The sequence below is a fragment of the Bubalus kerabau genome, chromosome 4 (genome assembly GCF_029407905.1).
Source record: "Bubalus kerabau isolate K-KA32 ecotype Philippines breed swamp buffalo chromosome 4, PCC_UOA_SB_1v2, whole genome shotgun sequence".
NCBI lineage: Eukaryota > Metazoa > Chordata > Mammalia > Artiodactyla > Bovidae > Bubalus > Bubalus kerabau.
Window position 1 is genome coordinate 53,560,226 of NC_073627.1, and position 24,348 is coordinate 53,584,573.

At 39.3% G+C, this 24,348-nt stretch overlaps 1 long non-coding RNA gene across 2 annotated transcripts in view; it reads right to left on the reverse strand.

The window, feature by feature from the left end:
• Positions 1–1,030: 1,030 nt before the first annotated feature.
• LOC129649715 (uncharacterized) overlaps positions 1,031–24,348 on the reverse strand; it is a 30,777-nt gene continuing 7,459 nt past the window's right edge. The window contains exons 3-4 of one of the 2 annotated variants that reach the window (XR_008713224.1): positions 7,629–7,711; positions 1,031–1,674 (exon numbers count right to left, since the gene is read on the reverse strand). This is a non-coding gene — a long non-coding RNA (uncharacterized LOC129649715). The remainder of the gene's footprint in view (positions 1,675–7,628; positions 7,712–24,348) is intronic. The other variant, XR_008713223.1, reaches the window with a different exon arrangement.

Consider the following 24,348-nt stretch of genomic DNA (forward strand, 5'->3'; position numbering starts at 1 on the left):
TGATGGCATGGTAGAGTCACACACCAGTACCGACTTCTTACTTCCATTCTTTATGTCACATTAAAAAAACCCTATCTGATGAAGACATTTTTAGCAAGGATTGTACTATGCATAGTTGAATGAAAATTCTGTTAACTCAGCACCTATATCATATCACGTACAAAGATGAACTTCAAATGACTTAGGTATCTACATAAAAAATGATAAAAATATGGAGGTATGTGGGGGAGACTTTAATTAAGAAGAATCACTGGTGCACCCTCAGGGAAAACAGTATGGAGGTTCCTCAAAAAACTAAAAATAGAATTACCATATGATCCCACAATCCCACTCCCAGGCATATATCCAAAACTATAATTCAAAAAGATACTTGCACCCCTATGTTTACAACAGCACCATTCATAATAGCCAAGACATGGCAACTACCTAAATGTCCATTGACAGATGAATGGATAAAGAAGATGTGATACATATATATATATATACACACACACACATACATACACAAACTGGAATATTAACCATGAAAAGAATGAAATAATGCCATTTGCAGCAATCTAGATGGAATGAGATATTATCACACTAAGTGAAGTAAGTTAGAGAGAGAGAAAAAAAATACCATATGATATTACTTACATATGGAATCTAAAACTATGACACAAATAAACCTATCTATGAAGCGGAAACAGACTCACAGACATAGAGAACAGACCTGTGGTTGCCAAGCGAGGTGGGAGAGGGGTGGAGGGGGAGTTTGGGGTTAGCAGATGCAAACTACAGAGTGGATACGCAACAAGATTCCACTCTATAGCACAGGAAACTATATTAAATATTCTGAGATAAACTATAATGGAAAAGGATATTTTTATATGTATATATATGTATAATTAAATCACTCTGCTGTATAGCAAAAATTAACACAACACTGTAAATCAACTATACATCAATAAAAAAAATCTTAAGACATTAAAATAAATAGATTACCAGGGGCAGGGGAGAAGAATCGAAAGGAGAGCTTCACTATTTGCATATTAAGTTTTTTCTATCATGAAAGCATAAATAAAATCAAAACAAACAATAGACTGGGAAAATATTTATATTAATAACATATGAATTACAGTCCCAAGCATTCAAAAAGTTTCTACAGACTAATTAGAAACAAATGACCAGTAGAAAATAGTGGAAAAGGAATACAATAGGCAAGGTGCAGAAGAGGAAATTCAAACATTCAATAAAAATATGAAAAACTGCTCAGCCTCACTAGTCAGGAAATGCAAATAAAAACAAGAATAAGTTATCATTTATCACTGATTTCCAAAAACCATTAAGTGTGATAATATCTGGTACTGAGTAAAGGAAACTCATACATGCTGGTTGGAATATAAACTGCTTCAACAAACTTGGAAAATATTTGAGCAAACCGTCTAGGTTTTAAGGAATCTATCCTACAGAAATAAAAGCCTCAAAATGCAAGATAAATACATTGATGACATTGGGTATTTCTTATCATGGTTATCATATCATGGTAACTGCCTTTAATTTATTCATGATTCCTGGTATGCTTGTCCTTTTTGCAGTGTGATTCGCTGTTCCTTCCACTGAGAGTTAAAGTCTACTTCTCTACTTCTTGAATCCTGGACTTGGTGACTTTCTTCCACCAATGGGATGGTACAACTGTGGCACAAACAGAAGTTTAAAAGAAATTTCAGGATTTCCCTCATGGCTCAGTGGTGAAGATCCACCTGCTAATGCAGGAGATGGGGGTTTGATCCTTGGTCCAGGAGGTTCCCATATGCCATGGAGCATCTAAGCCCAACTAAGCCCAGCAACTACTGAGCCTGTGCTCCAGAGCCTGGGAGCTGCAACTACTGAGCCCATGTGCTGCAACTTCTGAAGCCAGAGCGATGCTCTCCAACAAGAGAAGCCACCACAATGAGAAGCCTGCTCGCCACAGCTAGAGAGTGGCCCCCACTCACTGCAACTACAGAAAAAGGCTGAGCAGCAAAGAACACCCAGCACAGCCATAAATAAATAAAATTATTTTAAAATTTTAAAAAATGTTTTAAAAAGTAATTACGTATTGGAGCTTGCTCTTTCTTGCAGATAGGAACAGCCTCCTGGAGGATGAGAGATCATATGGAGAAGACCCTGGAAACCATCCTAGCTGAGGCCCCAGATATGTGAGTGAGGCCATTTTTAACCCTCTAGTTCCAGCTAAGCTGGCCCAGATGAGAACTGACCAGCCAACTCTCAGAATTCTAAGAAATAATAAATACTGTGGTTTTAAGTCACTAATTTAGATGACTTGCTTCACAGAAAAATAAATATTTGATACAGTAGTGAAACACAAACAAAATGAGCTACAAAACTTTGGATGTAATCAATGGGGAAAGATGAGTCAATTGCTTCACATCCCTGTTACCAATTATTATGCAATTATTAAAGTGTTAGAATCTTCATCTCTTAGTTCAGAGCAACCCTGCCCAATAGAGAGGTAATGTGAGCCACATGTGTAATTTTAAGCTTTTATAGCTACATTAAAAGGAGATAGACAAAATTTTAATAATCTATTTTATTTAACCCAATATACCCCAAATATTATCACTGTATGTGTAATCAATAAAAATTATTTGTTAGATATTTCACATTCTTTTTTTAAACTAACTCTTAGAAATCTGGCATGTATTTCATACTTCAGCACAATTTAATTCTGACTAGCTACATTTCAAGTGTTCAATAGCTATGTGTGGCTAGTGATTACCACAGACTCAAATGTTTGAGTCTCTCCACAGCTACCTCCTCAATTCCTTTTTAAAAGAAAAGACATATAAGTATACATCAGTATGCAGAATGGGATGGAAGGATGTAACCCAAATTGTTAAAATTGCTTTGCCAGCCAATTGAGGTTGGAAGAAAAAGCAGATTATATCTCTTTATACATTCTTATATTGTTTAGCTTCATTATAAAGGTATGTTAATTAAAAAAATAATAAAGGTATGTTAATTTTTAAATTATAAAATTATATATAATATATATATAAAAAAATAAAATTATTTTTAAAAGTTAATCACAAAGCCTAAAATAAACTAAAAACAATGAGATAAAAAGGAACACATCAACGGCTCCTAACTAAGATTACTTTCAAGATGAAGAAAGAATTTTCCTTTTTAATAGAGATCTTCTTGCACTATTTCTATTTCTTAATCTTTAATCACATATTACTTTTTTTTTTACAATTTTAAAAGTTACATTTTTAGGTAAAATAAATATTGATTTGAAATACTTAATTCCTCATACTAAATATTTATTAAGTATCAGCTCTGATAGGCATAGACTCATTTTTTAACTTTAAGCCATAACAATTTTTAACTTACAGAATGTATGGGAAATATTTTTGAGCATGGGAGACTTTTGGTGCTCCTTCCTTCTTATTCCAAGTAAGGTCACTCTCCTACTTCCAATTACTATTTTACTGAGGAATGAAATATATGGGATTAGCTTGCCACTTAGAAACCTAATGTTCAGTTTAGTACAGTACAGTCACTCAGTCGTGTCCGACTCTGCGACCCCATGAATCGCAGCACACCAGGCCTCCCTGTCCATCACCAGCTCCTGGAGTTTACTCAAACTCATGTCCATCAAGTCTGTGATGCCATCCAGCCATCTCATCCTCTGTCGTCCCCTTCTCCTCCTGCCCCCAATCCCTCCCAGCATCAGAGTCTTTTCCAATGAGTCAACTCTTCACATGAGGTGGCCAAAGTACTGGAGTTTCAGCTTCAGCATCGGTCCTTCCAATGAACACCCAGGACTGATCTCCTTTAGAATGGACTGGTTGGATCTCCTTGCAGTCCAAGGGACTCTCAAGAGTCTTCTCCAGCACCACAGTTCAAAAGCATCAATTCTTAGGCTCTCAGCTTTCTTCACAGTCCAACTCTCACATCCATACATGACCACTGGAAAAACGATAGCCTTGACTATACAGATCTTTGTTGGCAAAGTAATGTCTCTGCTTTTGAATATGCTATCTAGGTTGGTCATAACTTGCCTTCCAAGGAGTAAACGTCTTATAATTTCATGGCTGCAGTCACCATCTGCAGTGATTTTGGAGCCCGAAAAAATAAAGTCTGACACTGTTTCCACTGTTTCCCCATCTACTTCCCATGAAGTGATGGGACCAGATGCCATGATCTTAGTTTTCTGAATGTTGAGCTTTAAGCCAACTTTTTCACTCTCCTCTTTCACTTTCATCAAGAGGCTCTTTAGCTCCTCTTCACTTTCTGCCATAAGGGTGGTGTCAGCTGTATATCTGAGGTTATTGATATTTCTCCCTGCAATCTTGATTCCGGCTTGTGCTTCTTCCAGCCCAGTGTTTCTCATTGCCAGACATCCTGGAATATGAAGTCAAGTGGGCCTTAGGAAGCATCACTATGAACAAAGCTAGTGGAGGTGATGGAATTCCAGTTGAGCTATTTCAAATCCTGATAGATGATGCTGTGAGAGTGCTGCACTCAATATGCCAGCAAATTTGGAAAACTCAGCAGTGGCCACAGGACTGGAAAAGGTCAGTTTTCATTCCAATCCCAAAGAAAGGCAATGCCAAAGAATGCTCAAACTACCACACAATTGCACTCATCTCACATGCTAGTTAAGTAATGCTCAAAATTCTCCAAGCCAGGCTCAGCAATACGTGAACCGTGAACTTCCAGATGTTCAAGCTGGTTTTAGAAAAGGCAGAGGAACCAGAGATCAAATTGCCAACATCCGCTGGATCATGGAAAAAGCAAGAGAGCTCCAGAAAAACATCTATTTCTGCTTTATTGACTATGTCAAAGCCTTTGACTGTGTGGATCACAATAAACTGTGGAAAATTCTGAAAGAGATGGGAATACCAGAGCAGCTGACCTGCCTCTTGAGAAACCTGTATGCAGGTCAGGAAGCAACAGTTAGAACTGGACATGGAACAACAGACTGGTTCCAAATAGGAAAAGGAGTACGTCAAGGCTGTATATTGTCACCCTGACTATTTAACCTAATGTTACTTGGTAACAAAAAATGCTATTTCCTAATTTTCTGCCCTACTTATGCAGTGTCATTTTTTTTATGGGGGACATAATATGAAGATACTGAATATCCTAAATCTTTTGTCATCAGTTTATAGGACATCTATAGTATTATTTGACTAGCTTCCACATTGTTTTCATGGGACCAACCATCTTGAAAAATGTAACTTTGTACCCCTAGCCATAATTAATTCTAGAAGTGGGCATGTGGGTGGATCAGAGCACACCCAAGATTATACGGGCTTTGAATCCAAGGAGTTGAGTCAGTCTCTATCCAGCAGCTGCTGAAGCTGTAAGTAAAAAATCCTGGAGCTATCAGCAGCCTTGCTTCCCTTTGGATGGAACATGGAAACAAAGTCAGTCAACTGTAGAGACAGAAAGAAAATTGCTCAGAAAGGAGCAGAAGAGAGATAGAAAGTGAGCTCTCATGACTTTCACACTCTTGGTGCCAGTTTTTTCAGAGGTTGATCTGTATTTTTACTCTGCCTTCAGCATTATTTTTCTATCTGTGATACCATTAGCTTTCAATAAAATCTTCGTTTACAACTAAAGCCAGTTTAAGCTCGGTATTCTTTAACATGCAATGAAATAATCCTAGCAAATACAAAGGAAGACAAATGTATATAGAATGATTGCAGTTGGGTTTTTGGGTTTTTTCCTATTTTCCATTTGTATTCTAGCATGATGTTAAACAACTTTCAAAATTTTTATTGAAAAAAAAGATTTCATTGAATCTGAAATTTGCCTATTCATGATAGAGGCATTATTAGTTGCATACCAAGCATTCATTCCTCTACTTTTCCTACTAAAAGAAAACTTACTCTTTCAGGTACTCACTCCTTTCTCCCAAGGAGCACACTAACTGAGGGAAAGATGACCCAAGCTATTGCCATGCATGGCATTTCCCTATCAGCTGTGTATTAAACCAATTACACAACAAGGAAAGATTTTTTAAATTAATTAATTATTTATTTATTTTTGGCTGCACTGGGTTTTCGCTGTTGCATGCAGGCTTTCTCTAGTTGCAATTGTTGTGGTGCAAGGACTTCTCATTGCAGTGGTCTCTCTTGTTGCGAAGCGTGAGCCCTAGGCACACAGGCTCAGTAGTAGCAGCTCACGGGCTCAGTAGTTGCAGCTCACGGGCTCTAGAGCACAGGCTTAGTAGTTGCAGCTCGCGGGCTCTAGAGCACAGGCTCAGTAGTAGCAGCTCATGGGCTCAGTAGTTGCAGCTCACAGGCTCTAGAGCACAGGCTCAGTAGTTGCAGCTCGCGGGCTCTAGAGCACAGGCTCAGTAGTTGCAGCTCGCGGGCTCTAGAGCACAGGCTCAGTAGTTGCAGCTCGCGGGCTCTAGAGCACAGGCTCAGTAGTTGCAGCTCGCGGGCTCTAGAGCACAGGCTCAGTAGTTGCAGCTCGCGGGCTCTAGAGCACAGGCTCAGTAGTTGCAGCTCGCGGGCTCTAGAGCACAGGCTCAGTAGTTGCAGCTCGCGGGCTCTAGAGCACAGGCTCAGTAGTTGCAGCTCGCGGGCTCTAGAGCACAGGCTCAGTAGTTGCAGCTCGCGGGCTCTAGAGCACAGGCTCAGTAGTTGCAGCTCGCGGGCTCTAGAGCACAGGCTCAGTAGTTGCAGCTCGCGGGCTCTAGAGCACAGGCTCAGTAGTTGCAGCTCGCGGGCTCTAGAGCACAGGCTCAGTAGTTGCAGCTCGCGGGCTCTAGAGCACAGGCTCAGTAGTTGTGGCGCCCTGACCCCGTTGCCCCATGGCATGTGGGATCCTCCTGGACCAGGGATCGAATCCATGTCCCCCACATTGTCAAGTGGACTCCCAACAATGGGACCACCAGGGAAGTCCTGGGAAAGATTTTTATTCTATGGTTAGAGAAGTTTTTATGTCCTATGAGACATAAACAAGGAAATTGCAGTTTTAGCTGTTGCTGGAAGCCATCTTCCTACTATGAAGAAAGTAACTGGAGAAGATTTAACCCCTTCTATTAAAGTTTTATTTTTTAACTTTAATGAAAATGTTTTTCATTTATAGAATACTGAATTCCTTTAAAAATCTGCTTGTTCTTTTTTCATAATGTCCCATTCTTGCTTTAAGGATTCTTTTCCTTTCAGACTCTGAATATTTTAAAGACACTTATATTTTGAGTAACACAATATAAAAATACTTATATTTACTTTACCACTAGTGCCATCCCGAATGACGCTAGTGGTAAAGAACACGTGTGCCAATTCAGGAGACAGAAGAGACTCAGTTTCGATTCCTGGGTCAGGAAGATCCTCTGGAGGAGGGCATTGCAACCCATTTCAATATTCTTGCCTGGAGAATCCCATGGACAGAGGAGGCTGGCAGGTTACAATCCACAGGGTTGCAAAGAGTCAGACACAACAACTGACGTGACTTAGCACACACACATATACAGGAATGGAAATGGGAATTTATGATGGGTTCATAGAAAGGTAAGCAGTACAGTTTGGCTAGAGATATTTGCTATTCCATGGATGAGAATCATTGGCATAACCTGGGAGCTTATTAGAAATGCTGAATTTGAGGCTCTACCCCAAACTTACCAAATCAGAAGATGCATTTTTAACAAGATCCCCTGGTGACTGGGGTTATTCATACAAATGTGAAAGTTTGAGAAGCTCTGCTGCTGTAAAGGAAGAGAAAGCAATATAGTTAGGGAGGTCAATAAGACTCCTCTGCTATTTCAGATTTAAATTTTAGTCCTTTGTGGAAAATGAATACGACTACAATGACTATGTTAAAGTCTAACCTACGCTAAAGTGCTAACAGTTAGAACTGGACATGGAACAACAGACTGGTTCCAAATAGGAAAAGGAGTACATCAAGGTTGTATATTATCACCCTGTTTATTTAACTAATATGCAGAGCATATCATGCGAAATGCAGGGCTGGATGAGTTACAAGCTGGAATCAAGATTGCCGGAAGAAATATCAACAACCTCAAATATGCAGATGGTATCACTCTAGTGGCAGAAAATGAAGAACTAAAGACCTTCCTGATGTGGGTGAAAGAGGAGAGTGAAAAAGCACGCTAAAAACTCAATATTGAAAAAACTAAGATCATGGCATCCTGCCCATTACTTCATGGCAAATAGAAAGGGGAAAGGAGCAAGTGTGACAGATTCCTCTTCTTGAGGTCTAAAGTCACTGTGGATGGTGACTGCAGGCATGAAATTAGATGATTGTTTCTTAGAAGGAAAGCTATGACAAACCTAGACAGTGCATTAAAAAGCAGAGACATAGCCTTGCCAACAAAGGTCCGTATAGTCAAGGCTATGGTCTTTCCAGTAGTCACGTACAGATGTGAGAAGTAGATCATAAAGAAGGCAGAGTGCTGAAGAATTGATGCCTTCAAACTGTGGTTCTGGAAAAGACTCTTAAGAGTCTCTTGGATAGCACGGGTATCAAATCAGTCAATCCTAAAGGAAATCAACCCTGAATATTCATTGGAAGGATTGATGCTAAAGCTTAATCTTCAGTACTTTGGCTACCTGATGTGAAGAGACAACTCATTGGAAAAGATCCTGATGCTGGGAAAGATCGAAGGCAGAAGGAGAAGAGGGCAACAGAGGACGAGATGGTTGGATGGCATCACTGATTCAATGGACATGAACTTAGGCAGACTTCAGGAGATGGTGAGGGATAGGGAGGCCTGGTGTGCTGCAGTCCATGGGGTCACAGAGTCAGACATGATTTGGCAACTGAACAAGTTTGCATAATCTCTAGTATATGTTACTTAAAGACTCTGAAAAAAGCATTTATTTAATTTAAAAAGTACTTCCACATTTACAAAGCTTCCAGATGATTATTACTATATTATTATTATAATAATTATAACTTTGATGTAAACAAAAGCCAGTTATCAGAACTTTTTAGTGAAACATAAGTGGAAATTTGTTCATCCACAGGAAAAAGGAGAAATAAACTGTGGGGCATCCATACAATGGATGTTATATTTAGCAAAAAACAAAACAAAAAAAACGCAAAAAACTATTGATTCATACAATAGAATGAATGAATCTCAAAGAGTATGAATAGTTGAAAAGTAAATGAATCTCAAAAACGCTATGCTGAGTGAAAGAAGCCTTGTACAAGAGTATAAGGTTCTATAACAACTAAATCTATGGTGAAAAAAATAGTGATTGCTCTCAACATTGGCTAAGGACAGGAATTGACTAAGAGAGGGGGTTATGTTTTGGAGTTATGAAAACATTCTATATCTTGATAAAGGTTAAGATTACACAGGTAAATGTATATATGTCAAACTCACCAGAATGTATACTTAAGATTTGTGCATTTCACTTTACATATAAAAATTGTAGAAAAATTAAACGCTAGTTAACAATACATAAGCTGAAGTCTTTAAAGGTGAAGCATACTGAGAATATATGCAATTTGCTTTGAAATGCACAAAGTAATAAGATGATTTGATATAAGATAGACTAGTTGGTTATGGCTAGGAATGGTTAGTTATATGATAACATGAATATATCAAAATGTTACCTATAGAATATAAACTGGGAGGTAGGAGGAGGGTATATGGGTACTTATTGTACTATTCTTTCAACTAACCTCTACACTTAAAATTTTTCATAATAAAATATTGGGGGAGAGAAAAAAGTTGCCGAAAAATTAATTGTAATTTTGTTTAAAAATATAAAATGTGTTTTCAAGGATATATTTAAATGACTAGATAAAGGTATGAAAGTTACACATAATTGCAGGAATTGTCAAGCTGATCTTAAAATTCACATAGAAATGAAAGGACACAAATTAGCCAAAACAGTCTTGAAAAAGAAGATGAAAGTTGGAGGACCAAAATTTCCTGATTTTAAAACAAACCAGCCAACTACAGCGATCATAACAGTGTGTTACTGGTGTAAGAACAGACATACAGAAAATAGAACAGAATTAGAGCCAGAAATAAAGTCTTATATTTATGGACAACTGATTTTCAACAAAGATGTCAAGAAAATTCAATGGGAAAGAGAGCGGAAAGAAACAGTCCTTCAATAAATGGATATCCAAGTGCAAAAAAATAATTTGAACTCCTTTTTCACACCATATATAAAAATTAACTCAAAAAGGATCACAGACCTCATGCAAGAGCTAAAGCTGTAAAACTCTTAGGAAAATAATAGAAGTAAATTTTCATGAACCTTGGGAGTAGGTGACAGTTTCTAAGATATGACATTAAATAGTACAAGCAACCAAAGGAAAAAAAATTAATTGGGCTTTATCAAAATTAGAAAAAAAGTTTAGATTTATTTTTAATTGAAGGGTAATTGCTTTACAATAAAACTAAAATGTTAATGCTTCAAAAATATCATTAAGAAGGGACTTCCTTGGTGATCCATTGGTTAAGACTCTGTACATCCACTGCAGGGGGCATGGGTTCTATCCCTAGTCATGAAATTAAGATTCTACATCCCACATGCTGCAAGTGGTTCAGCCGAAAAAAAAAAAAAAAACACATTAAGAAAGTGAAAGACAACCTACAGAATGGGAGAAAATATTTGCAAGTCATATATCTGATATGGAACTTGTATCCAGAATATACTAAATTCAGTAACAACTAAAAATTTCTAAATTCAATAACAAGAAGACAAAAAACCCAATTTTTAAAGAGTGTCTGAAAAGATGTTTCTGTAAAAGAGACATACAAATGGATGATAATGGATATGAAAAAATGTTCAACATCATTAGCCATCAGAGTAATGCAAATCAAAACCACAGTAAGATTCCACTTCACTTCCATTAGGATGGTTACAAACAAAGAGATAATAACAAGTGTTGGAAAGGATGTGAAGAAATTGGAACACTCATACACTGCTGGTGAGAATGTAAAACAGTACATCCACTTTGTAAAATAGTCTGGTAGTTCCTCAAAAAGTTAAACCGAATTACCATGTGACTAATTCCACTCCTATATATGTACTCAAGAAAAATGCAAATTTATGTCCAATATAAAAACTTCTATGAGAATGTTAATAGCATCATTTATTCCTAACAGTCAACAACTGGGAAACAACTCAAATGCCCATTGGATGGTGAATGGATAAACATGTTGGTATATCCATATGATGGAATATTACTGGGCAATAAACAGGAACGAGGTACTGATACAGGCTTCGACATGGATAAACCTTGAAAACATTGTACCAAGTGAAAGAAGCTGTCACAAAAGACACATACTCTATGATTCCATTTATATGAAAAGTCTATAATAGGCAAAAAGTTGGCTTAAAATTCAACATTCTGAAAACTAAGATCATGGCATCTGGTCCCATCACTTCATGGCAAATAGATGGGGAAACAATGGAAACAGTGAGAGACTTTATTTTGGGGAGCTCCAAAATCACTGCAGATGGTGACTGCAGCCGTGAAATTAAGAGACAATTGCTCCTTGGAAGAAAAGCTATAACCAACATAGACAGCATATTAAAAAACAGAGACATTACTTTGCCAACAGAAGTCCATCTAGTCAAAGCTATGGTTTTTCCAGTAGTCATGTATGGATGTGAGAGTTGGACCATAAAGAAAGCTGAGCACTGAAGAACTGATGCTTTTGAACTGTGGTGTTGGAGAAAACTCTTGAGAGTCCCTCGGACTGCAAGGAAATTCAACCAGTCAATCCTAAAGGAAATCAGTCCTGAATATTCATTGGAAGGACTGAAGCAGAAGCTGAAACTCTAACACTTTGGCCACCTGATGCAAAGAACTGACTCATTTGAAAAGACCCAGATGCTGGGAAAAGATTAAAGGCAGGAGAAGGGGACGACAGAGGATGAGATGGTTGGATGGCATCACCGACTCGATGGACAATGAGTTTGAGTAAGCTCCGGGAGTTGGTGATGGACAGGGAAGCCTGGCGTGCTGCAGCCCATGTGGACATGACTGAGCAACTGAACTGAACTGCACTGATAATAGGCAAATCCACAGAGACAGAAGGTAGATTAGTGGTTGCTAGTGGAAGGGTAGATGGGGGAATGAGGAGTGACTATTAATGGGATTGGGTTTTGTTTTGCAGTACAGTATATATTCTAAATTCATAATGATGATGGTTACTCTGTGACTACCCTAAAACCTACTGAATTGTATACTTCAAAAGGGTAAATTGCAAGTTATGTGAATAATATCTCAGTAAAGCTACTATTCAAAAAACACACTTTGGGTTTGTTGTCTGGTACACAGAGATGACTTTCAGATTTCTGCTGGTAGCAAGGGGGGGCGGGGTGGGAAATTGCAAGTGCAGTAACTGCTGCTAAGGAAACACCAGCAGTTTCTAATTTTATGCTGTCCTATATTCTGCTGTAACTCTCATAGCTTTTGATAATGTTATACTTGAGGCCAAAACAGAAATGCCTTTTATATTTTATTATAACAGCTAAGCTGGGAAATAAATTCACCAATTGCTTTTTTAAAAAGGAAATGAGCTAAAAACAACATAGATGTAAGTGTAGCTTAAATAAACCTTTGCTCAGTAAGATGAACGTGTTCACTGGGGAGGGAAAGTTTGGTAGTAAAAATAGTTTAAAGTGTTACATTATTTTAAAAAGCATTTTGTTTCATTTACTGTAAATGGTCAACATCATTTTAAAACAGATGGTAAATCTGTTAGATAGTAAAAAGAAATGACATCTTGCTTCCATTTTCCTATTTCTTCCAGTTCATTTCTTTACACAAATCATTTTCCATTGTTGGAGGATATTAAATTTAAATCAAATTGACGGGAAAAAAGCAGGTAGCTATGTTCATAAATTCATGTTTCTTAGCACTGCTGCTTCCTATAGCCATTTTATGAAGAATATTTCAAATTGATCTATTCATTCTGGATGTGAACAAATTGAAAGTTTCTTTTCTTGAGCAAACAGCTCTTTCAAGAAATCTATTTACAAAATGAAAAAATGTATAATTATGATACATAAACATTTAAATAAATTTTAATACTCTTCTATGAGAAAAGATCTAGAACTGCTATACATTTAAGGAAGGGTATTAAGTTTAATTTTTTTTTTAATTTTTTTATTATTATTTTTTTACCTTACAATATTGTATTGGTTTTGCCATACATCAACATGCATCCACCACGGGTGTACACGTGTTCCCCATCCTGAACCCCCTCCCACCTCCCTCCCCATACCATCCCTCTGGGTCATCCCAGTGCACCAGCCCCAACCATCCTGTATCCTGGATCAAACCTGGACTGGCGATTCGTTTCTTATATGATATTATACATGTTTTAATGCCATTCTCCCAAATCATCCCCCCTCTCCCTCTCCCACAGAGTCCAAAAGACTGTTCTATACATCTGTGTCTCTTTTGCTATCTCGCATACAGGATTATCATTACCATCTTTCTAAATTCCATATATATGCGTTAGTATACTGTATTGTTGTTTTTCTTTCTGGCTTACTTCACTCTGTATAATAGGCTCCAGTTTCATCCACCTCACTAGAATTGATTCAAATGTATTCTTTTTAATGGCTGAGTAATACTCCATTGTGTATATGTACCACAGCTTTCTTATCCATTCATCTGCTGATGTTTGTAAAGATAACTAAGATGTACAGTGCTTACCATGTTCTTAGACTAAAGTACTATACATGGAGTGTGTATGTATGTATGTGGACATACATGCTTTTATGTATATAAATGTCTATGTATGTGTATAATGCTCACAATTATGTAAATAAATAGGTAAAAATTCCTTACAATAGCCCATATATAAGAAAGAGCAAGGTTAAGCAATTTGTCCTGAATTTGTCCCTGAATTCAGGGAGTTTGGCACTACAGACCATGTTTTTGATAATTACTCTAGGGATTCCTGGTGGCTTAGTGGGTAAAGAATCCACTTTCAATGATGCATTAGATCCAGGAGATGCAGGTTTGATTCCTGCATCAGGAAGATCCCTTGGAGGAGGGTACAGTAACCCACTCCAGTATTCTTGTCTGAAGAATCCCATGGATAGAGAAGCCTGAGAGGCTACAGTCTATGGTATTGCAGAGTCAGACATGATTGAAGTGTCTGAGCATGCATGAAGAATGTGTATAGGAAAGCAAGAATAAGCTAGACAAGTAGGGGGAAAGAGTCATAGAGGACCTAATAACAGGTGACAAGAGGACAGCAAAGGTATCAGGTTCAGTTCAGTCACTCAGTTGTGTCTGACTCTGCGACCCCATGGGCTGCAGCACGCCAGGCTTCCCTGTCCATCACCAACTCCAGGAGCTTGCTCAAACTCATGTTCATTGAGTCAGTGACGCCATCCAACCATTGCATCTTCTATCGTCCCCTTCTCCTCCTGCCCTCAATCTTTCCCAGCATCAGGGTCTTTTTCAATGAGTCAGTTTTTCACATCAGGTGGCCAAAGTACTGGAATTTCAGTTTCGGCATCAGTCCTTCCAATGAATATTCTGAACTGATTTCCTTTAGAATAGACTGGCTGGATCTCCTTGCAGTCCAAGGGACTCTAAGTCTTCTCCAACACCACAGTTCAAAAGCATCAGTTCTTCGGTGCTCAGCTTTCTTCATGGTCCAGCTCTCACATCCATACAAGACTAGTGGAAAAACCACAGATTTAACAAGACGGACCTTTGTCGCCAAAGTAATGTCTCTGCTTTTTAATACGCTGTCTAGGTCAGTCATAGCTTTTCAAGGAGCAAGCGTCTTTTAATCTCATGGTTGCAGTCACCATCTGCAATGATTTTGGAGCCAAGAAAATAAAGTCTCTCACTGTTTCCATATTTTCCTCATCTATTTGCCATGAACTGATGGGACTGGATGGCATGATCTTCGGTTTTTGAATGTTGAGTTTTAAGCCAGCTTTTTTCACTCTCCTCTTTCACTTTCATCAAGAGGCTCTTTAGTTCTTCTGTGCTTTCTGCCATAAAGGTTTTGTTATCAGCATATTTGAGGTTATTGATATTTCTCCTGGAAATCTTGATTGCAGCTTGTGCTTCAACCAGCCCGGCATCTCATATGATGTACTCTGTATGTAAGTTAAATAAGCAGGGTGACAATATACAGCCTTGACATACTCTTCTCAATTTGGAACCAGTGTGTTGCCCCCATGTCCAGTTCTAACTATTGCTTCTGGACCTGCATACAGATTTCTCAGAGGCAGGTAAGGTGGTCTGGTATTCCCATTGCTTGAAGAATTTCCCACAGTTTGTTGTGATCCACACAGTCAAAGGCTTTGCGTAGTCAATAAACCTGAAGCAGATGTTTTTCTGGAATTCTCTTGCTTTTTATATGATCCAATGGATGTTGGGAATTTGCTCTGGTTCCTCTGCCTTTTCTAAATCCAGCTTGAACATCTGGAAGTTCACGATTCACATACTGCTGAAGCCCAGCTTAGAGAATATTGAGCATTATTTTGCTGGCATGTGAGATGAGTGCAATTCTGTGGTAGTCCGAACATTCTTTGGCATTGCCTTTCTTTGGGATTGGGATAGAAACTGACCTTTTCCAGTCCTGTGGCCACTGCTGAGTTTTCCAAATTTGCTGGCATATTGAGTGCAGCACTTTAACAGCATCATATTTTAGGATTTGATATAGCCCAGCTGGAATTCCATCACCTCCACTAGCTTTGTTCATAGTGATGCTTCCTGAGGCCCACTTGACTTCACACTCCAGGATGTCTGGCTGTTGGTGAGTGATCACACATTGGTGGTTATATGAGTCATTAAAATCTGTTTTGTATAGCTCTTCTGTGTATTCTTGCCACCTGTTCTTAATATCTTCTGCTTCTGTTAGGTCCATAGTGTTTCTGTCCTTTATTGTGCCTTTATTATTATGAAATATTCCCTTGGTATCTGTAATTTGCTTGAAGGGATCTCTAGTCTTCCCTATGCTATTGTTTTCCTCTATTTCTTTGCACTGATCACTGAAGAAGGCTTTCTTATCTCTCCTTGCTATTCTTTGGAACTCTGCATTCAGATGGATATATCTTTCCTCTTCTTTGTCTTTCACTTCCCTTCTTTTCTCAGCTATTTGTAAGGCCTCCTCAGACAACCATTTTGCCTTTTTGCATTTCTTTTTCTTGGGGATGATTTTGATTACCATCTCCTGTACAATGTTACGAACCTCCATCCAGTTCTTCTGGCACTCTATCTATCAGATCTAATCCTTTGAATCTATTTTTCACTTCCACTGCATAATCGTAAGGGATTTGATTTAGGTCATACCTGAATGGCCTAGTGGCTTTCCCTACTTTCTCCAATTTAAGTCTCAATTTGACAATAAGGAGTTCATGATCTGAGCCCCAGTCAGATCCTGGTCTTGTTTTTGCTGACCGTATAGAGTGTCTCCATCTTTGCCTGCAAAAAATATAATCAATCTGATTTCAGTATTGACCATGTGGTGATGTCCATGTGTAGAGTCATCTCGTGTTGTTGGAAGAGGGTGTTTGCTATGACTGGTACGTTTTCTTAGAAAAACTCTGTTAACCTTTGCCCTGCTTCATTTTGTACTCCAAGGACAAATTTGCCTGTTACTCCAGGTATCTCTTGACTTTCTACTTTTGTATTCCAGTTCCTTATAGATGAAAAGGACATCTTTTTTGGTGTTAGTTCTATAAGATTTTGTAGGTCTCTATAGAACCATTCAACTTCAGTTTCTTCAGCATTAGTGGCTGGGGCATAGACTTATATTACTGTGATATTGAATCGTTTGCCTTGGAAACGAACAGAGATCATTCTATCATTTTTTAGATGCACCCAAGTACTGCATTTCAGACTCTTTTGTTGATTATGAGGGCTACTCCATTTCTTCTAAAGGATTCTTGCCCACAGTCATAGATATAACGGTCATCTGAATTAAATTCGCCCATTTTGGTCCATTTTAGTTCCTAAAATGTCAATGTTCACTCTTGCCATCTCCTGTTTGACCACTTCCAATTTACCTTGAGTCATGGACCTAAAATCCAAGTTCCTACGCAATATTGTTCTTTATAGTATCAGACTTTACTTCCATCACCAGTCACATCCACAACTGGGCGTTGTTTTTGCTTTGGCTCTGCCTCTCATGCTTTCTGGAGTTATTTCTCCAGTAGCATATTGGGTACCTACTGACCTGGGGACTTCATCTTCAGTGTCATTATTTTTGCCTTTTCATACTGTTCATGGGGTTGTCAAGGCAAGCATATTGATAAGAATTTCTGGAACGTGAAGTCTAGTGGGCCTTAAGATGCATCACCATGAACAAAGCTAGTGGAGGTGATGGAATTCCAGCTGAGCTATTTTAAATCCTAAAGATGATGCTGTTAATACGCCAGCAAATTTGGAAAACTCAGCAGTGGCCACAGGACTGGAAGAATTCTGAAGTTGTTTTTCATTTCCTTCTCCAATGGACTATGTTTTGTCAGAACTCTGCACCATGGTCCATTGGGTGGCCCTACATGGCCTGGCTCATAGTTTCACTGAGTTAGGCAAGGCTGTGATCCATGTGACCAGTTTGGTTAGTTTTCTGTGATTGTAGTTTTCATTCTGTCTGCCCTCTGATGGATAATAAGAGGCTTGTGGAAGCTTCCTGATGGGAGGGACTGGCTGTGAGGGAATCTGTCTTGCTCTGATGGGCAGGGCCAAGCTCAGTAAATCTTTAATCCAATTTTCTCTTGATGGGTGGGGCTGTGTTCCCTCTCTGTAGTTTGGCCTGAGGCCAAACTGTGGTAGGGGTAATGGTGGTAACAGCGACCTCCTTCAAAAAGACTTATGCCAGCACACCCTGTGGCTCCCAGGACTGTTGTATTCAGCGTCTCTAACCCTGCGGCAGGCCACTATCGACCCACGCCTCCACCTGAGACTCCTGAACACTCAGGCAAGTCTGGCTCAGTCTCTTGTGGGATCACTGCTCCTTTCTCCTGGGTCCTGTGCATACAAAGTTTTGTTTGTGCCCTCCAAGAGTCTGTTTCCCGAGTCCTGTGCAAGTTCTGTAATGAAATCCCACTGCCCTCGAAGTCAAATTCCCTGGAAGTTCTCAGTCCCTTTGCCAGATCCCCAAGTTGGAGAATCTGTTGAGCAAAGGTATGTCACCACATAATTAACAGATACCTTCTCTGTTCTAGGATGGTGAAATGATGATTGAGCATTTATTACTAAGGTTGTACCTATGCCTCTGTGGGCTGACTATGTAGGTGTCCCCCTTTTACAAGCATTTTCTGAACCTGTAAGAATCATAAAGATGTGGCAACTTGCCTATAAAAAAATACTAGAGAAGAGGGGAAACCAGTAGAACACAGTAATATGGAAGCCTAGGCAAGAAAGAATCCAGGTAAGAACAATCCTTAGTGTAGAATGCTGCAAAAAACATCAAATAAGATTTGGTCTGAAAATGGTCCATTCACTCACTTATTAAATAAATATCTATTTGCTATTTAGCATATGCCAAGAGAAGGAAACGGCAACCCACTCCAGTACTCTTGCCTAGAAAATTCCATGGACGGAGGAGCCTGGTGTCTATGGGGTCACAAAGAGTCGGACACGACTGAGCGACTTCACTTTCTTTCACTTAAGAACTATATTAGGCATGGGGATACAGTAATACACAAAGCCAAAATAGTCCCTGCTGACATTGCATGTAATAGAAGAGACAGACATTAAATGCCTAATTTAAGAAATACATATTTAGAGATTCCAGTGCCAGCCAAGAAGGCATAGTCCAATAAAGCTTGTCCTAACTGCTAATTATAACTAAATACTCTGGATAAAATACAAAAAGCAACTACTTGAACAAAAAAATCAACACAAGCAATATTCAGGAAAAGAGTCAAAACTGGAGAAGGGGCCCATACAGGAGTTTCTCCTTTTGTGTGTGTATGCATATGTGTGTGTGTGTTTTACTTGAGGATGGGTGCCCAAGTGAAGCTGTCACAGTGGCAGCTGGGCAACTAAAACTCCTAGAAAAACCCTATCTTTGTAGACAGAGGACTAAGAAAACAGGTCACTGGGGTTCAAAGAATTGTGGGAGAGAAATCCCCATTTGTTCTCTCTGGTTTCCTCCTGCTGTGGCACAGGCAACTTCAGTTCCTTAAGAAACCCCATCATTCTAGCTACAGCACAGAGCAGGAAGTTGAGGAGTATCCAAGAGAGAAGAGAACTCGAAAAAGGGTTCTATTTCTGTGTATGAACCAGCATATGTCTAGGACTCATTTTGGAGGTACACTCCAGAGTAGCACAAGTAGCAAAGTCCCTGAGAACTGAACCATATGATGCAAAGCACAAGGCTGAGATTAATCCCTGAGTAGCATAGAGGAAGGACAGAACTGTCCTCACACTGCAACCCATGGTGGAGGGGTGGGGGGAGGAAAGGACAAAACAGACCTTACAGTCTCAATCCAATGGATGACTGGGTGCTGAAAAAAACAAGAGAAGTCAACATGCTTCAGATGATTTTCATAGGACCTGGAGTATCCACACACACACAAAATTCAAAATGTCCAGGAAGGGGGTTCTTCTGATAGGTATTGACATATCCTACCAGCTTTCCTGGTGGCTCAAATGGTAAAGAATCTAACAGCAATGCGGGAGACCCGGGTTCAATGTGCCCCTCAAATGTCTATAGTGATTCCCACTGAGGTGCCCCATACAGGCATCCCTTTAATAGATCAGGTTTCCATTGCCCTTCATTGGCCATCATTCATAAGCTGGTAAAGACTAAAACATAGGGGCTTTTATCATTTTTCAATTCCCACCACTGCTAGGAAAACAGCATGCAATTCAGCCCATCTTGCTGATCTGTTTTTACTCTCTTTGATCAGAGTAGTGGCCTTTGATCAGGTTGGTTATCTGTTTATATTACACCTGCCATCTATAAACCAAGCATCTCTTTTTTTTTTCCCCAGCCAGTGTTCAAATTTGTTTTAATGTTGTTTTAAATGTCATAAAATTTTTATCTCATTTTTCTCAGTTTGAATCTTGATATAAATAAGTCCTACACATTGTAATTAGTAATATGTCTTTTTTATTAATTATTTTAATTGGAGGTTAATTACTTTACAATATTGTAGTGGCTTCTGCCATACATTGACATCAATCAACCATGGGTATACATGTGTTCCCCATCCTGAACCCCCCTCCCACCTCCCTTACCATCCTATCCCTCAGGGTCATCCCAGTGCACCAGCCCTGAGCACCCTGTCTCATGCATTGAGCCTGGACTGGTGATCTGTTTCACATATGATAATCAGTTGAGAGCTGTTTATTAGGGTAGTGTTCAAGTGATAATACAATCTGGCAGCTCTTCATATAGTTTCAAAGTCAGTCCTAGGGGAAAAGAGGTTCCCTGCTCATGAGTACATGATCCTTGCATTCCACAGGTAGCATGATGCTGTATAAACCATTTCCATGTTATTATGGAACTCATCTGGGTTATTGCCTTCCCTGACAGAGTGCTTTTCTGATGCCATCCAGAAACATCATAGTTAGTTCAGGTTTCAAGATTATTTTCTATCCTTCAGTCATATGGGCTGTTTTGATTAATGTCTGATAACAAGCCAGTAATTGCCCCTCAGATAGCAATTCTCTAGACTAAAGTCCTAGTACTCAATCCTGGGAAGTGCACACAGGCTTTTGCAATAAGCCCAGTCTATGCTTCATACACAGCTATTGAACAGAGAATTTGTCCATGTCAGCACTCCAGTTCGTACTCTATGTAGTTTGAATTCAGGCGATCTAATTGGTTTCCATTTAACCAAATAATATTGCTTCAAAGGCAGATTTACATTTGTTCCAGTTTTACAATACTTAGTAGGCGAAATGTTCCCCAAATAAGTGTTCATCACCATAATATAAGCAAGGTAAAAGACCCAACCACTTCATATAAAGCCTATTCAAACATACTATTCTTCAAACTTTCCCTTAACCCCACCAATGCTGACATTCCTAGCTGTAGCCTGTATCATGACTTCATCAACAGATTTTGGTTTTAAAACAACAGCAAGGGGAGCCATTCCCCAGTCAGACATAATAGTCTTTCCCATAAAACATTCAGATAAAGGAGAGACAATTTCTTTGCATGAAACCTTTTAATTTTATAATCTTATCAACTCTTCTATTTCTATAATTTCTCAATTTGATTAAAGTCCAAATTAGCATTTTATAAATGGGTTTCCATACCACAGTGCATGGGGGCTCTGTTGTAAGGAAGTCTCAGAAATCTCTCTAGACCTGACCACTTTACCCACACAAGTGCATATAGCTTTGGGGGTCTGGCCAGAAGACCTTGGCCCCTTGGTAAATCTTTACCTTGGTTAACCTATCTATCACCCTAGGCAATTCTGGCTAAGGTTTCTCAGTGTAATTTGTGCCTTCTGGCTTTTTACATCCTTCTAAGTGTCTGACTTTATTTTTGGGGGGGGCTCCAAAATCACTGCAGATGGTGATTGCAGCCATGAAATTAAAAGATGCTTACTCCTTGGAAAGAAAGTTATGACCAACCTAGATAGCATATTCAAAAGCAGAGATATTACTTTGCCAACAAAAGTCCATCTAGTCAAGGCTATGGTTTTTCCAGTGGTCATGTATGGATGTTAGAGTTGGACTGTGAAGAAAGCTGAGAGCCTAAGAATTGATGGTTTTGAACTGTGGTGTTGGAGAAGACTCTTGAGAGTCCCTTGGACTGCAAGGAGATCCAACCAGTCCATTCTAAAGGAGATCAGTCCTGGGTGTTCATTGGAAGGAGTGATGCTAAAGCTGAAACTCCAATACTTTGGCCACCTCATGCAAAGAGGTGACTCACTGGAAAACACTCTGATGCTGGGAGGGATTGGGGGCAGGAGGAAAAGGGGACGACAGAGGATGAGATGGCTGGATGGAATCACCGACTCTATGGAAATGAGTTTGCATGAATTCCAGGAGTTGGTGATGGACAGGGAGGCCTGGCGTGCTGCAATTTATGGGGTCACAAAGAGTTGGACACGACTGAGCGACTGAACTGAACTGAAATGAAGATAAATAGAGCAGACTTGTTTGGGGCCTTTTAACGTTGGGAGACTAGCAGTGGGTCCCCTTGGTTCACTGGTTCACCCAGCTTTGATAGTGCTGCATCAACCCTCTTATTTTAGCATCATCAATGCCCACCACATTTGTCCTATTTCTCAACATCACACAGACTTTCACTCTGCTAAGACAAGTCCTTTGATTCTCCCTCTGTCTCTCCCCCATTTTCTTGTTAACTGCTCTAATGATTTAGGTTTCAGTAAGACCTGTCCTGGGAAGCTGAAATGGCTAATCTGATAGGACTTCTCAAACTGTTATTTAATTCTGCAGCAGTAAAAGTGATATGGGGTGCCCATATGACAGTGGCCCCTTAATCACAGCACCTACCATAACCTGAGTAATGGGCAATTCAGTGAGTGAATAACCCAGTTAATATAAAGCCAGTCCCACATGGCTTGCATACAAAGCATATCAGCGGCTTCATCTGTCGTGTTCTACTTGGTGATTATAGGGGGAGCCAGGTGGTCCCCCTTCTCAGAATAAACACCCTTTATGGTGGCTTTTGTCGTCTGTGATGCTGGCTGTTGGTTCCAGAATAGTGTCCTGTGTGTCTGTATCATGTACAGCCATCTGTGAGCCAAGAGTGAGCTTCTAGTCCTATATCAATCCAAACAAACTCTTCTACACTGTAACACTTAAAACCAAAGATACTGCTCCTAATTTATCTATTTTCACTATCCATTTTAGTAAAGGTTTTTCAGAAGACTGATGATACTGATCTACAAAATGAGTCAGCTCCTTCACATTAAACCTCTTGGTTTCAGGAGTTTCTGAAACCCCTGTGTTGACTACCTTCTTGGCAACGAGAGATATTAGAGCTAATTTCTGTTGCTCTGGCATAATTTTTCTCTTTGAGGGAAGCTTTAAGACTAGTGACTAAAGTTCAGACCATCCAAAATCAGAGTTAGGTCCAGCAACAAGGCCTGACCCAGAACTTCATTCCATTTTGGCTATTACAGATACCAATAACCAAGGGATTATATACTTGGCATGCTTCTTATTATTTTTCATTTCCTTACAGATCCAATAAGCCAACTTCTCTAGGAGTTTGAATCTACCACCACTGCTAAATTCCATTGGTAATTTTTACCTTTAGTAACTTACTGCAGTGCAGCTGAAGTTTCATACCATGGGTGGCTAGGTAGCCATCCAGGGGTCAAAAGTTCCCCATCCTCATCCTTTCACCCCTTTTTCCCACAAACTACATGTTTCCTATGTTTCCTTGAGACAGGAGCCATTCTTGCAAATCCCATTTCTTTGATACCAACTAAAGGAAAACTATTCCTCTACCCACAGAATACTTCTGAAACAAAGCATGTGGGGTTTTTTTTTTTTCACCAAATCAACTAATTTTTCAACTCTCTGGATAGCAAGTGGATGCCCTATAATTTAATTCAGTTCTACTCTGGGTAGGGTCAGACTCCACAGACTTAAGGGCTCCGTCCCACAAAACTGTCCTTAATTTAGATGGCACTCACAAGTAATGGGTCCCTAGGGTATCCACATTTTTATAACTTGGCTACAAAGTCAGGGCTTTCCATAACCACTCCCTCAGGCTTAATAATTTGCTAGAATGGCTCATAAAACTCACGAAAATATTTACTTATGGTGACTGGTTTTTAATAAAAGGTATTGTAAAGGATATAGATCAAGAGTTACACAGTGTAAAGTCTACCAGGGTTCCATGTGTAGAAGCATCTGCCCCCATAAAGCTGGAATATACCTATGCCCTAGCATGCAAGTGTTACCAGTTAGAAGCTCTGTAAACCCCATAGTTTAGGGATTTTTATTGAAGCTTCATTATATAGGCAGGATCAATCATTACCTCAGTCTCCATTCCCTCTCCCTTCTCCTGAAGATGGAGGGCAGGCCTGAAAATTCCATGCTTTATGTCATGGCTTGGTATTTCTGGTGACCAGCTCCCATCCTGAAGCTCTCCAGAAGCCCACCAAGGTCAACTCATTAGAACAAAAGCAGCTCCTCTCACTCAGAACATTCCAGGGGGTTTAGGACCTCTATGTAAGATGCTCCTATCACCTCCACTGCTTAGGAAATTACAAGGGTTTTAGAAGCTTTGTGTTAGAAAGCAGGGGCAGAGACCAAATATATATTTCTTATTCACACAGCTATTATAAATTCCTAATTATTCTTGGAGACGTCAATATTTCTCTTAGCAATGGTTAGAATAGAAAATCACCAAAAATTGAGAAGACCTGAATAACACTATCAACCAACTTTGACGTAATAAGGCATTTACAGAACAGTCTA